At 41.3% G+C, this 12,213-nt stretch overlaps 1 protein-coding gene across 6 annotated transcripts in view; it reads right to left on the bottom strand.

The window, feature by feature from the left end:
* Positions 1-12,213, bottom strand: part of BACH2 (BTB domain and CNC homolog 2) — a 330,646-nt gene that overhangs the window by 84,091 nt on the left and 234,342 nt on the right. The window lies entirely within an intron of this gene.

The following is a 12,213-nucleotide window of genomic DNA, read 5'->3' on the forward strand; positions in this document are numbered from 1 at the left end:
TTGCTAATAGGGCAGGTTTGGGAAAACAAAGGAGATGTGGCAACACATGCACCCTGAGTTGATGAACCTGGCTATGACAGTCATAAGAACATCGACGTCTGCTTTTCGGGCTAAACCTTCCAGAAAGTTTTAGAAGACATTTAAAACATATTATCTGTTCATCAAATGGTATTCTCTAAAATCTATCATTCCCAGGAATCTGTTCTTAGACTTTCACCTGTCTAAGGATTTTCCTGACTTTATTACCTTATTCCCGGATAATCCTTCCTCATGCTATGCCAGCACCACTCTCTTCTTCTTAGCCCTTTCATTCCTATTGGCTCTTATCACACTCCTCCCTGTTGGCCCCTCTTCAAGCATAATGGAACATTCTATTTCTTCTTCTTTTAGAAATCATCAGCCCTCCCCATCCTCCAAGCAACATAAGTGCTCTTCTGGGAGCTCCCTCTAATCTGTCTGATCAATGCCAACCTGAATTCTGTTTCTCCTATCCCTGCATTATGTCCCATTAAGTTTTCTTTTTTTTTCCACTTGCCTTACTAATGTTAACTTAAAAACATTTTACCCCCTAATGTGGTAAATCCAGAAATCTGTAGCAGGACCCATGGGATCTAAGAATGAAATACTTTGTAGTGAGTACAGAGCCCAGAATAGCATGTAGGAGTTTGACAGCCAGTCTCTACACTGAGCATTAGACAATGTGTTAAAGTGTGTAAACATTAGCTGAAATCAGATCGTAAGGAAGCTTTCCAAAGGTTCTGATTTGGGTTTTGGCTGGATCTCATTCTTCTTTTTGTAGGCCAAAAAACCCAGCTGCACATGTACATACACATATACCCCAATCATCTTATCATATGGTTCAGGAGTAAAAGTTAATTACTATTATTTTATCATAGTGTGCTCATCCTCTCAAAAAGCTACATAGACCACAACTCTTATCAGTCACAGATACAGTATTCATGAAAACAGACTCCCTTATGAACTAACTCATTCACTCTTCATTCATCATTGGGTCACATTCAGAAATTAAAATGTCTAACACTTAGTTCTGAAGGTAAAAGTCTAAATCAAAAAACCAAAAAAAATCTACAGTGTGAAATCTGAAAAGCTGCAATTCACAAAAAAGTAGAATGTTAAGTTTTTCAGACAACCTGTCATGTCTAGAATGTTTCAGATGAAAAGAAATGAATACGCCTTGCAGGTAATGAAAAAGACTAAATTATAAACCATTTCACTTGAAATTCCAACCACATTTCCCCTAGAAACAGAGCATTAAGTAAATACTTCTGTGAATCAAAGACTAAATTATTTAGTAATTGCTGAGTAAATTTCTGCTCTTAACGCCTTTTTTAAAAAAAGTTATTTACCATGAAACTGTGAGGCTTAGTTTTTATAAAAGAAAGTTATCTAGTCTATAGAAATTTTAGAGTGCACAGTGCCATTAAAAATACTAAGTTATTACTTTTGGGTTGGAAACACTTTTCAATCGCATCAAAACTCAAACTTCTTACTTAAAGTGGAAAGCAATCCAATTTCAGTATTTTCTAATGGAAAACTACAGTGCTGTCATTTAATGTCTCTAATGCCTTAGGTAGCTAAAAGCAAGGGCCTGACATGGAACAGCTAAAACGTTGGGTGTTCTTCATTTACTCAAACATTCCATCTGTGTGCGTACTAGTTAGTGCCAGGGGAACTGAAATTTAAGGCTGCTGTTAGGAGGAAGCACTTGCAATTGTATCATCAAATCCTTAATAGCTCTGAATGGTTCTTGTACTTCAATATAAACTTCTATTTTCCTTGACCTTTCAGGAGGAAGTTCAATTTACTGACAGACTTTGTGACAATGGTTTTTCCATACAGTTGAAAAATATGAAAAAATAAATTTAGTGCCATCATAAGAAGCCCCAATTTTTTGGGTAATTTTTGTTTTTGATGTTATTGTTTTGCTTATTCTTTTAAACAGACCCAAATAAAAAATACCCAGTAATAACTACTAGCACTAGTTCTATCTTTAAATGTAAACTCTCCGGAGAGGCAGGGTACGATACAGAGGCTGAGCCAGAAGAAAAATTAGATGTTGGTCGCAGACTATATGAATTGATCTAAAGGGAATAAAGAATTAAAGATATATTACACTTCCACCAAACTGGAACGAAGTGGAGAGCTTGACAGTATCAAGTGTTTGTGAAGAGGTAAAGCGAGAGAGACTCTCATATATACTGATGGCTGGTTCACTCTCTTAGGAAACAGCTTGGCAGTTTCATCTAGTAAAGTTGAAGATATGCACAGCCTATGACCCAATGACTCCATTCCTAGGTTACACCGAAGAGATGCTCCTGCATGTCTGTAATGGGAACTCTGTACAAGAGTGTTCATAACAGCACTGTTAGTGTAACTCCTACCGGAAACATCATGAAGTCCGTCAGTAGCAGAATGTATAAACATGCTGAGGTATATTCCATATTCATATAATAGAAGAACACAAAGCAAGTTAGAGCCACATGCAACAACATGGATGAATCTCACAAACCTAATGTTGAATACTGAGCTGGAGAAGCAAAATGCAAAAAAAATAACATACAACTGAATTCCTTTTATATCAAGTTCAAAAATGGGCAAAACTTAAATATCTAGGGATACATACATAGTGGTAAAACTGTAAAGAAAAGACTCAGAACGGAGGTTCTGCTTGTGGGGAGAGTTGTAATTGGAAAGTGTCATGGGGGGGCATGTCTCAGGGGTGCTATCACAATGTTCTATTTATTTTTTGTGTGTGTGAGGAAGATTGGCCCCGAGCTAACATCTGTTGCCAAGCTTCCTCTTTTTTGCTTGAGGAAGACTGTCACTGAACTAACATCTGTGCCAATCTTCCTCTATTTAACGTGGGATGCTGCCACAGCATGGCTTGGTGAGCGGTGCTAGGTCTGCTCCCGGGATCTGAACCCACAAACCCCGGGCTGTTGAAGTAGAGCATGAGAAATTAACCACTACGCCACCGGGCTGGTCCCACAGTGTTCCATTTCTTGACATCAGTGATAAGTAGATGTGTGTTCACTTTATGTTAAATTACACATTTGTCTTATGTACTTTTTTTCTATATCTATGTTATCTTTTTCATAAATTAAAAAAAAACCCAGCTCCTCCCAAATTAAAGATTGTAGGAAAGGGTTAACTAGTCAAGTTACTTGCCTCAGGTTCAATGACTTAATCATGAAGGTCCTAGGGTGGACTTCGGGTTTCAAATGAAAATACACACCCACATCTTATAGCCTGCAATTTAAGGTCAAAAGGGTCCTTCAAGGTAATCAAATCTAACCAATTCCAAGTGGTACATTTTAAATAAGAATCTGCAAAAATGGGCAGAATACGGGCATGAGGCCTTTCGGGAGGTGGTGAGAAATCTGAGCCTAGGCTTTTGCTTCTAAGGAAACTCTTTTCAGAGATCTCATGTTTCATCTTCTCTCTTGTGAAAACCAAATCACTTCACTGCACTTCCACTTCCTTATCTATAAAATGAGGAAATGGACGAGGTGACCTGCAAGGTATTTCTAGTTCTAATTTCTATGGTTCTATGACAGCATAGAAACTTTAGGAAAATCTTGAAACACGAGCTTCTCTAATTATAGTTCCTGAGGCTTTTTTTTGGAAGTTAGAGATGCTCACAATAATACAACTGGCTGGAAAGGAGAAATGCCATCACACAACTTTTGGGAGGAAGATTTGCCCAATAACAGCTTGAACTTTTCTCCCCAATAAACAAGTCAACCCAAAGGAAGGATGAATCAAGGGCCGATATCCTCATATTAATGGAACACAGTACCCATCAGTACTGACCCAACAGTTCAAGACTCTGGTCTCTTTCCACCCCCTCAAAAATAACAGTGCTCTGCAGTGCAGGACAGGTTCTCAGACGCTGTCTTACCTGTGTGGCTATGGAATCAAGCAAGTGTCCATCATTTCCTCCTGTCTGAGTCTCCACCTGGTGATGTCATGTGAGACAACACTGTTTAGGGGCTTGGAGAAAGGGTATGGCTTGGGTTTAAGAATGACATAGTGCACACACTGTCATCTCAAAAAGCAGATGAAAGAATTACATGCTTTGAAATCAGTGGGTGAAAGGGACTCCACACCAGGCTGTCCAAAATGCACGATTATTGTTAGCGGAGGTTGGGTGAGGGTACAGGTGTGGGTGCGGGCAAGGGAGGAGGGTGGGAACAGAGAGAGTGTGGCATTAGGGATTATTGGCAGATTTGGATATGCAGCTCTGCGATCATCTACCCTGCCCTTCTTTCCTGTATTTGATGCGTGCTTTTGCTCCTTTTGTGGTAAGCCCCCAGGTGAGGATGCAGCCAAGGCTCCCATTTATTCTGCTGTGGCAGGTCCTTTTCTACCCTTGGCGAGTTTTCTTTTCTGTCTTGTCACTTCCAGTTTGTCTCCGGTCCTACTTCTTCGTGTCTATGTTCTCCATTTATATTCATTTCTCATACATCCATCTCTGCTTCCTATTAGCATTTGCTTCTCGGCTATTAGGAGTTAGAGGACAGAGAGAAGTCATTTCTTTCCTACATTTTTCTTTATCAGGGCATCTGTGTGAAATATTCTCTCCCGTGTCCCCTTCCCTCCTCTTCTAGCCAGAGAAATATTACCCTAGAGCTTCGTGCTACTAATGTGAGAAGAAATTATGCACCGTGATTAGAAGGCCAAATGAGGGTGGTGGAACCTATTTACTTCATTAAGCTTCCTTCAGGGAAAACGCAAGGACGGGAAACTGAGAGATAAGGGTTAACACTAAAAGAATAAAAGCCATTTGACTCAGAGCAATCTTCAGTCTGCCTGGATTCTATCAGACACCCTTCTCCATGGGGAAATCATTACAGAGAAATGACATGCAAAGTGCGCCATAAAGCATCTGAGTCAAACCAGAGGGAGGATGACTCAACGGATCGTTTTACATGTTAATAGAAGGCACTGCCGATTTGTACCCAGTGCACAGTTCAGCACAGGGCGCACAGCCCCTCCCAAAACTTTGCCATCGGGTGGGAGGGGAGTTCCCAGAACCCGACAGAAACTATTCTGTCTTACAAAAGAACCAAGTCAAAACTCACAACAGAGAATCAAAGACTAAGAAAAGACAACAGATAGTCAAATGCGGAAAAAAGGGGAGACTGCGAGTCTGTCTAATTCCAACTTTAGCATTACTGTTAAACCTGACACGGTCAAAAACTGAACTCAGTAATTAGTGGACTTCAAATCTGATTGGGGTGGGGGAAGAAGGAGAGAAAGAAGGAAGGAGGATAGAAAGGAGGGAGGAGAGAGAGAGAAGAAAGAAGAGAACAACTGAACGTTATAATTAAAAAAATTTGCTCCTTGAATTAGCTTCAAAAGATACCATGTAATTGCTGTCAGAAGTTTACCTGCCAGGTCAGTGAAAATGCTGGGCTTGGGCATCCATGTGAAGTCAGGAAACCATATTAGCAATGCCATTGTTCCTAGCATGTTTTCTGGGCTAGTTAATGCTTGTGGGTGCTAATATGTGTAACTTGCCAAAGGTTGATTTATCTGACCAGGAATTACTATGCTAGAGATTGGATTATCAAACCTAACTCCTTCTCAGTGGGGTCACCTCCAGACACACTTTTGACAGAAAGGTCCGCCTGTACATAAAGAGTATCTATAGCCATGAGGCTGTTCATCCTTCTGATCTGTCTCAATGCCTGTCCCACTTCCTGAGAGGGCACGAGAGGGCATGCTGCCTACAGGTGGGAAAGAAAACAGAAGTGAGTTTCTGAGGCTTGGCAGAAATATAGCCTTCACAGAAAAGGTTCTTAATAATAGGAAGCTTGCTTCTTTCACGCATTGGGGTCTTTTGGACAACACGATTCTGTTCTGAAATATTGTCTTCGCTACAGGGATGCGAGCTGGGACGCGTGAAGTCTAGACTGCAAGATGGTTTACCCGGTAACTAAAACTGTCGAAATTCAGCATCTAAGGCAGGCAGCATTTAATCGGAGAGAGCAGTCATCTGGCTCAAGGGTCATCTTGGAAAGTGCTTTGGGAAAGGTTTGTGGATGTCCACTGAAGACTGGGCACACTCACTCCCGTTCTTCCATTTTAAAATGATTAAAACCATGAGGTTAAGACCATTGGTCGGCAGTTTGTTAAATCCCGCATCAGGTAATAAAAGCACTTGGACCATCTGTCACCACAAGGAGATCGAATGGAGCTGGAATATTAACACACAGGTAAATGCTCTCCTGGGAGTATGGGGAAAAGGCAGGAGGTCAGTGAAGAGAGACTGGGGGAAAGGATGTGCTTGGAGCCTTCCAAGTCCCTGTCCTGTCCTTGGCAGCTTCTCAGAGTGATGATTATTGTTCCCAAAAGGCAGGGACACAAATGCTTCACGACCCTGAGTATGCTGTTTAAAACAGAAATCCTATTATATGCCTATGCCACCACCACTCACACACACCATTTGTATCCCAAAGGATATGCTTCAGATAAAGCAAAGTATTTTGAAGAAGAGATTATTTTCTAACTCACTCGTTATAAAAAATCAAAACTGCTCCACCACAGGGAAAAAAACACCCTCTCTCCAGATAGTCAGGAAGGGGCCAGCCCTTTGGCCAGGTGGTGCTGGAGAAGCACAGAGAGGCACCCAGAAGCACCAGCCACGAAGAGATTTGTCAGCATTTTCTTGATTCTGTGATGTCCCTTGCTTCCCACTTCTCCTTCTGTCCCTAGATAGAGGGGCCTCGTTTGAGTCCCTGCTCTCCCACTTCCTAGCTGTAGGGCTTTAGGTCCACTAACTAGACTCTGTAACCCTTGGTTTTTCCATCTGCAAAACGGCCATGTGAAGATTAAATGAGATGAAGCAATAAGGTAGTTAGGATGGTCTTTGTTTTACAGTAAATACTCCACGAATAAAAGATATTATTATGAGAGGAAAATTAATTTCTTGGTACATTACATAAATTTGTAATTCTGCACAGATTGAGTTTCTAACTTTGAGGCAAACTTGGACCACATGAAGAATGATGCATGTCTTCATTTGCCTGATTCTTCTACTTAAACTTGAGAAAAGGCCAATGTGTTTGATTTCCACCCATGGCCTGTGAAAAGATGATGGGACAATGTGTGGGATCTGATGCTTTCTGGCAACTTCAGCCATCACACCACTGCAGCTTTCCCTCTGTAACATCCCACAACGACGGTGACGGTCAAATAAGGAGATAGATCTGAGAGCTCTCTGAGAAGTATCAAGTACTCTGCTTGCATCAGGAATGATCCTCACCACCATCTGACTAATTCTACACATAATTATATCAAGAATGTCTGCTCTTCTGGGCACTTAACCCTCATATAGTTCTCTTTCATGCCAAGAGAAGGCACCTGGCAGATGGAGGACTTGCACTCATTCTCATCTAATAACATTTCTAAAAGATTCTTTCCCGTTACACTCGCTAGAAGTGCACGCTTTGAGTAGTCCACCTTTCTATTACAGACTTTCCCTGTTTTCTCTCTCTGTTACCTTGTGCATACAGAAGTCCCCCCTTATCCACAGTTTCACTTTCTGTAGTTTAAGTTACCCATGGTCAACTGTGGTCTAAAAATACTAAATGGAAAATTCCAGAAATAAACATTCACAAGTTTTAAATTGCGTGCTGTTCTGAGTAGCGTGATGAAATCTCACTCTGTCCCACTCCATCCCACCCAAGGCATGAATCATCCCTTTGTCCAGTGTATCCACGCTCTATACACTACGCACCCATTAGTCACTTAGTAGCCGTCTTAGTTATCAGATCGACTGTCGTGGTATCACAGTGCTTGTGTTCAAGTAACCCTTATTTTACTTAATAATGGCCCCAAAGTGCCATTACTCTCTTCCCGGGTATAATTTATAAATTAAACTTCATCATAGGTATGTATGTATAGTAAAAAAACATAGTGATATAGGGCCCAGTACTATCCACGGTTTCAGGCATCCACTGGGGGTCTTGGAACATATCCCCCGTTGACTAAGGGGGGACTACCGTATGTTTCATACAAATCAAAATCCTCTTTCATCATGAGAGGCAGTATGGTGCAGTGGTGACAAGCCAGGCTCTGGAGCCTAACGGCATTTGAACACTGACCGCTATACACCCTCAGACAAACCGCATGGACTCTCTGTTAGGATTACTCATCTGTAATCCAGGTGTCATGAGAAGTAAGTGACTTAAAGTACAAACACGCACAGCACTCAGAACAATTCATGGAGTGTAGTAAGCCCTCACTGAACACTGTGTGCATTGTGGTCTACAGAGCGTGCAGAGTTTAGCGTAACAGTGAGAAGGCAGGCTCCGAGGCCAGGCTGCCCAGCTCTCAATCCTGACTCTGCCACTTACCTCTGACAAAACCTCCAGCAAGACACTTAACTTTTCTGTGCCTCAGTTTCCTGATTTGTACAAAAAGGGTATGATAAAGAGCATCTTGTACGGTTGTGAGGATTAAAACGCTCCATGTTTGTTTGTCCACGAATTCATTAACTCACTCATTCAACATGTAGTTAAGTGTTCAATAAAATTAGCTCTTCTTTCTCCACCATGCCAACTGTTTCCATTCACGTCTCATTCCCAGGCTGACAGTGGCCTGTCCTTTTTTCACATCAGCGTCTCTGCTTTCAGCCCTGCCTACATAACTCAGGCTCTCCCAGCCACCTTCTCATCTCCTAGAGTTACAACAGTTCCCAAATCGCACGGAGACAGGGCAACTGGAGTGGGGCTGGGAATCTGCACGTTACCCCCACGGCAGCTGATCCCAAGCAGCCACCAGGAAACCAGGCAAGTCTGCCCTGCCAGTTCTAGAGCTAGAGGACATGGGCAGCTTACTCAAATTCTCTGTCTCCTTCTACATGACAGGAAGGGAAAACCTGCCTCCTAGGAGATTTTTTCGAGATTTAAATGTGATAGCGCACTCCCTGACCCCCTTTGGGTCTCGGTGCAGATGTCACCTTCTCAGGAAGGCCTCCTTGACCACCCTATGTAAACCCCAACCCCAGCCTCCTGTCTGCACTCCCTGTACTCCCTCCCCGCCTTAAGTCACTTTTGTCTCTGCTGGGGTCTCCTTCAAACCTGCTTCTTCACACATCTGCCTGTGCTCTCTGCAGCAGCCTGTCTTTTCTGAGCTTCGGGTCGCCTTGCCTTCCTACTCAGTCCATTCTGAGCACCGCGAACGTTAGAGGAAGCTAATGATATAACCTCCAAGATACGCATCCAAGAGAATGGGAAGGTGCAAAAGCTATAAGAAAAGCGTAGACTGACACAGCGAAGGGAAAGCTAACATTTGTAGAGTTTCTCAGCAGAAGGGTCTTAAGTGCGCTTTATTTCCAAAGCTTTCTGAGCCCAACTATTCAGAACAGTGAAACATATTCTTTATCCACTGGTTCTGTACAGTGTGGGGTCCTTACAGAGTATAATTTAGCCTCCTTGCTCCCACTTCTGAGAGATGGCTCTGATTCCCTCCCCCTAAGTTATGGCCTCCTTCCCTTTCAGCAGCACCTCGGCCTCCCAGCCCTCAGGAGATGATGAGCACACAGGACCCTCAACTGCATCCTCAGGACTAGGGTTTCGGAGTGTGACTGAGCTTCGTGGGACCATTGCCTGGGCCACACAGCTCTGGAGGGCGTGGGACGGAGAGAAGATGGTAAGAAGTTGTTTTCTGATGTACATTCCAACATCAAACAAGCACCAAGGCCACTGAAAAACTCTCCTCAGATGCGACAGGAATGTGCTTCGGCTCTACTCATAGTGGGCTGATAACAAATTCCTCTTTAATAATTTATAATTTGGAATTGTAAGACATTGGAGACAACACAACCAATGTAAATTAAACCACTCATGATCTTCCTGGGAAAGTGGAGGTGCGTTTGCATGGCATTCCTCAGGAACAAAACCCTGCGGATGGTTTTCTGATCAGCTTAGAAAAGGACTGATTAAAAAACAGCATATGCATTGTAAAGCTTCCTGTCACAATGCCTTCAAAATTCTTTAGAAAGAAAAAAGATGTTCACCTGTTTTAAAAAAAAAATCTTGTATGTTTCTAAAGGAGACACTTGAAAATCAGAAAAAAGCATCACCTTCTTTTAAAAAAATCACATAAGTGGCACAGCAGAAGTTCACATAAAATGCTCGACAATGTTTCTTTTCAATAGAACTCAGGCTGAGTGAAAGACATTCTTGGATTCTGAGCTTTGGCTGGTTACCTAGGTTGCAAAGGATACCAAAAGAGACTCACACCAGGAATTTTTAGTTAGAATGCCAGTCAAGGAAAAGTTCATAATCCTTTCAGATTTTAAATTCTGTGTGTCTGTGAGGAGGAAAACCATTTAGTATTTTGGACAATTGGAAAAGAAGATTAGACGAAACTCTGTCTATAAAGATGTGCTCCACCATGGGTTACACTCATCAAAGGCAGAGAGAAATGTCTTTTCAGGCTACAGACTGTTATCCTAACTTTGAAATTGTGGTTATATGGTGACTGCCGATTGTTTAATTAGGATGGAAATTGATACACACAGAACCACATAAGCTCTGTTTAGTGTATTAGCCTGATATTCATAACCAACATCTGATTACTTAAAATTGACCAGATTTGAAATCTATTAAGATCTCTTAATTATTCATACGTGCTCACAGTTATTGCTTTCTTTTAAGAAAACACGAAAGGTTTAATGATTAATATACCAATTTCAAAAGCTTTCTCATACAGATTGGACCAGACTCCATGGTCTTTACAGAATGATCATTACTCAGTTAATGAACTCAGCACACTGAACATTTTCCAGCCACCTGAAACTCCCAAGTATTGTGTGAGTTTTTGGCCAATTAATTATCAATTACAACATCATAAAACATTAGCACAAAAATAGGAATAACGAAATTTAATTATACATTATTTTTCTGAGTTGTTGCAAATACTATACAAGACTGATTCTGATTAATAATTCATTCAGCAATAAAGTATCAGGAAAGATAATTATGCAGTGCCACAATTCTCACACTGATTTCTATAATTACAGATTACAACAGTGTTAGCAATTTAAAAGGTTAGAGAGTTGTGGTAATTTGCTATGTCATCCTCAGCTATATTAGTGTCTCTCTCTGAGCACCAAAGGTAAATGAAAATATAATAATGGACCACATCAGATGGCTTGCCCATGCTCTCCTCACCTCAAACATCTCTAACTTGAGTACATTAGTAAAGTCAAGCCCTTGATAATTAGCCTCTTTCATTATTTAAGTAGCCCCACTACTCACAGTGGGTTTACAACCCATCGAAGGGAGAAAATATGTAGATATCCATGCTAAAATATGCAAACACAGGAACATAACATAGAAACATCATCTGTAGAAAAGATACAACATGGATACAACTACATTTGGTATATAACATATCTAGCATGACTATGAATACACACACACACACACATATATATAAATCTGTATAATCACCTCTCAGGTAATTAGACCTGCCAAGGGACCCACATAATGGAAGTTGAGTCTGTGTCTTTGGCAATACAGTTGAGTAAACAGCACATGAACAAACACAAAGTTTACCCAATTACCCTCTCTGAGTTGTTTATATACAAAATATACTCTTGCCTTTGAGTTCTCTTACATCCTGAGAATGAAAACAGACTCATCCTACTAGGAATACTTACTCTGTTCTGCTTTCATTCCTTGGGAAAAATACCTGGCTAGCAATTGATAGCCTCTTCCCATAATCAGTATTTAAATGAAATTTTCATCTGGGGATAGGCCCAAGTAAACAAAACGTACAGTTGTGGAACGTACAGTTCCACAAACAGAAAAATCACTTTCTTCTCTGCTTTTCTTGATATTTTTGGAAGACACGCTCTGTAAGACATCATGGCTTTCCTCTCTTGAATGCCTAAAATATTCGACTAACTAACTTCATGTCCAACTAATATGGAGAAACAGATGGAAAAGTCACTGAGCCCTAAGCATTATTTAAATGAACGTCTAGCAGAGTCTTTCGTGTGTCTTGTTGGGACCACGGGTTCTCCTTCTAGAGTATGCCAGGGTCTGGATTCAAGATTTCATTATAGCTAACCCCCCAAAAGATGATATAGGAAGATGGTAAAAAAGGCGAGGTTTCATTCCAGCACTAGAAGGGACCTGTAGGTCATCTGATGGAATCTGCTCCTTTTACAAC

This window comes from Equus przewalskii, chromosome 9, assembly GCF_037783145.1.
Source record: "Equus przewalskii isolate Varuska chromosome 9, EquPr2, whole genome shotgun sequence".
In the NCBI taxonomy this organism is placed as follows: Eukaryota; Metazoa; Chordata; class Mammalia; order Perissodactyla; family Equidae; genus Equus; species Equus przewalskii.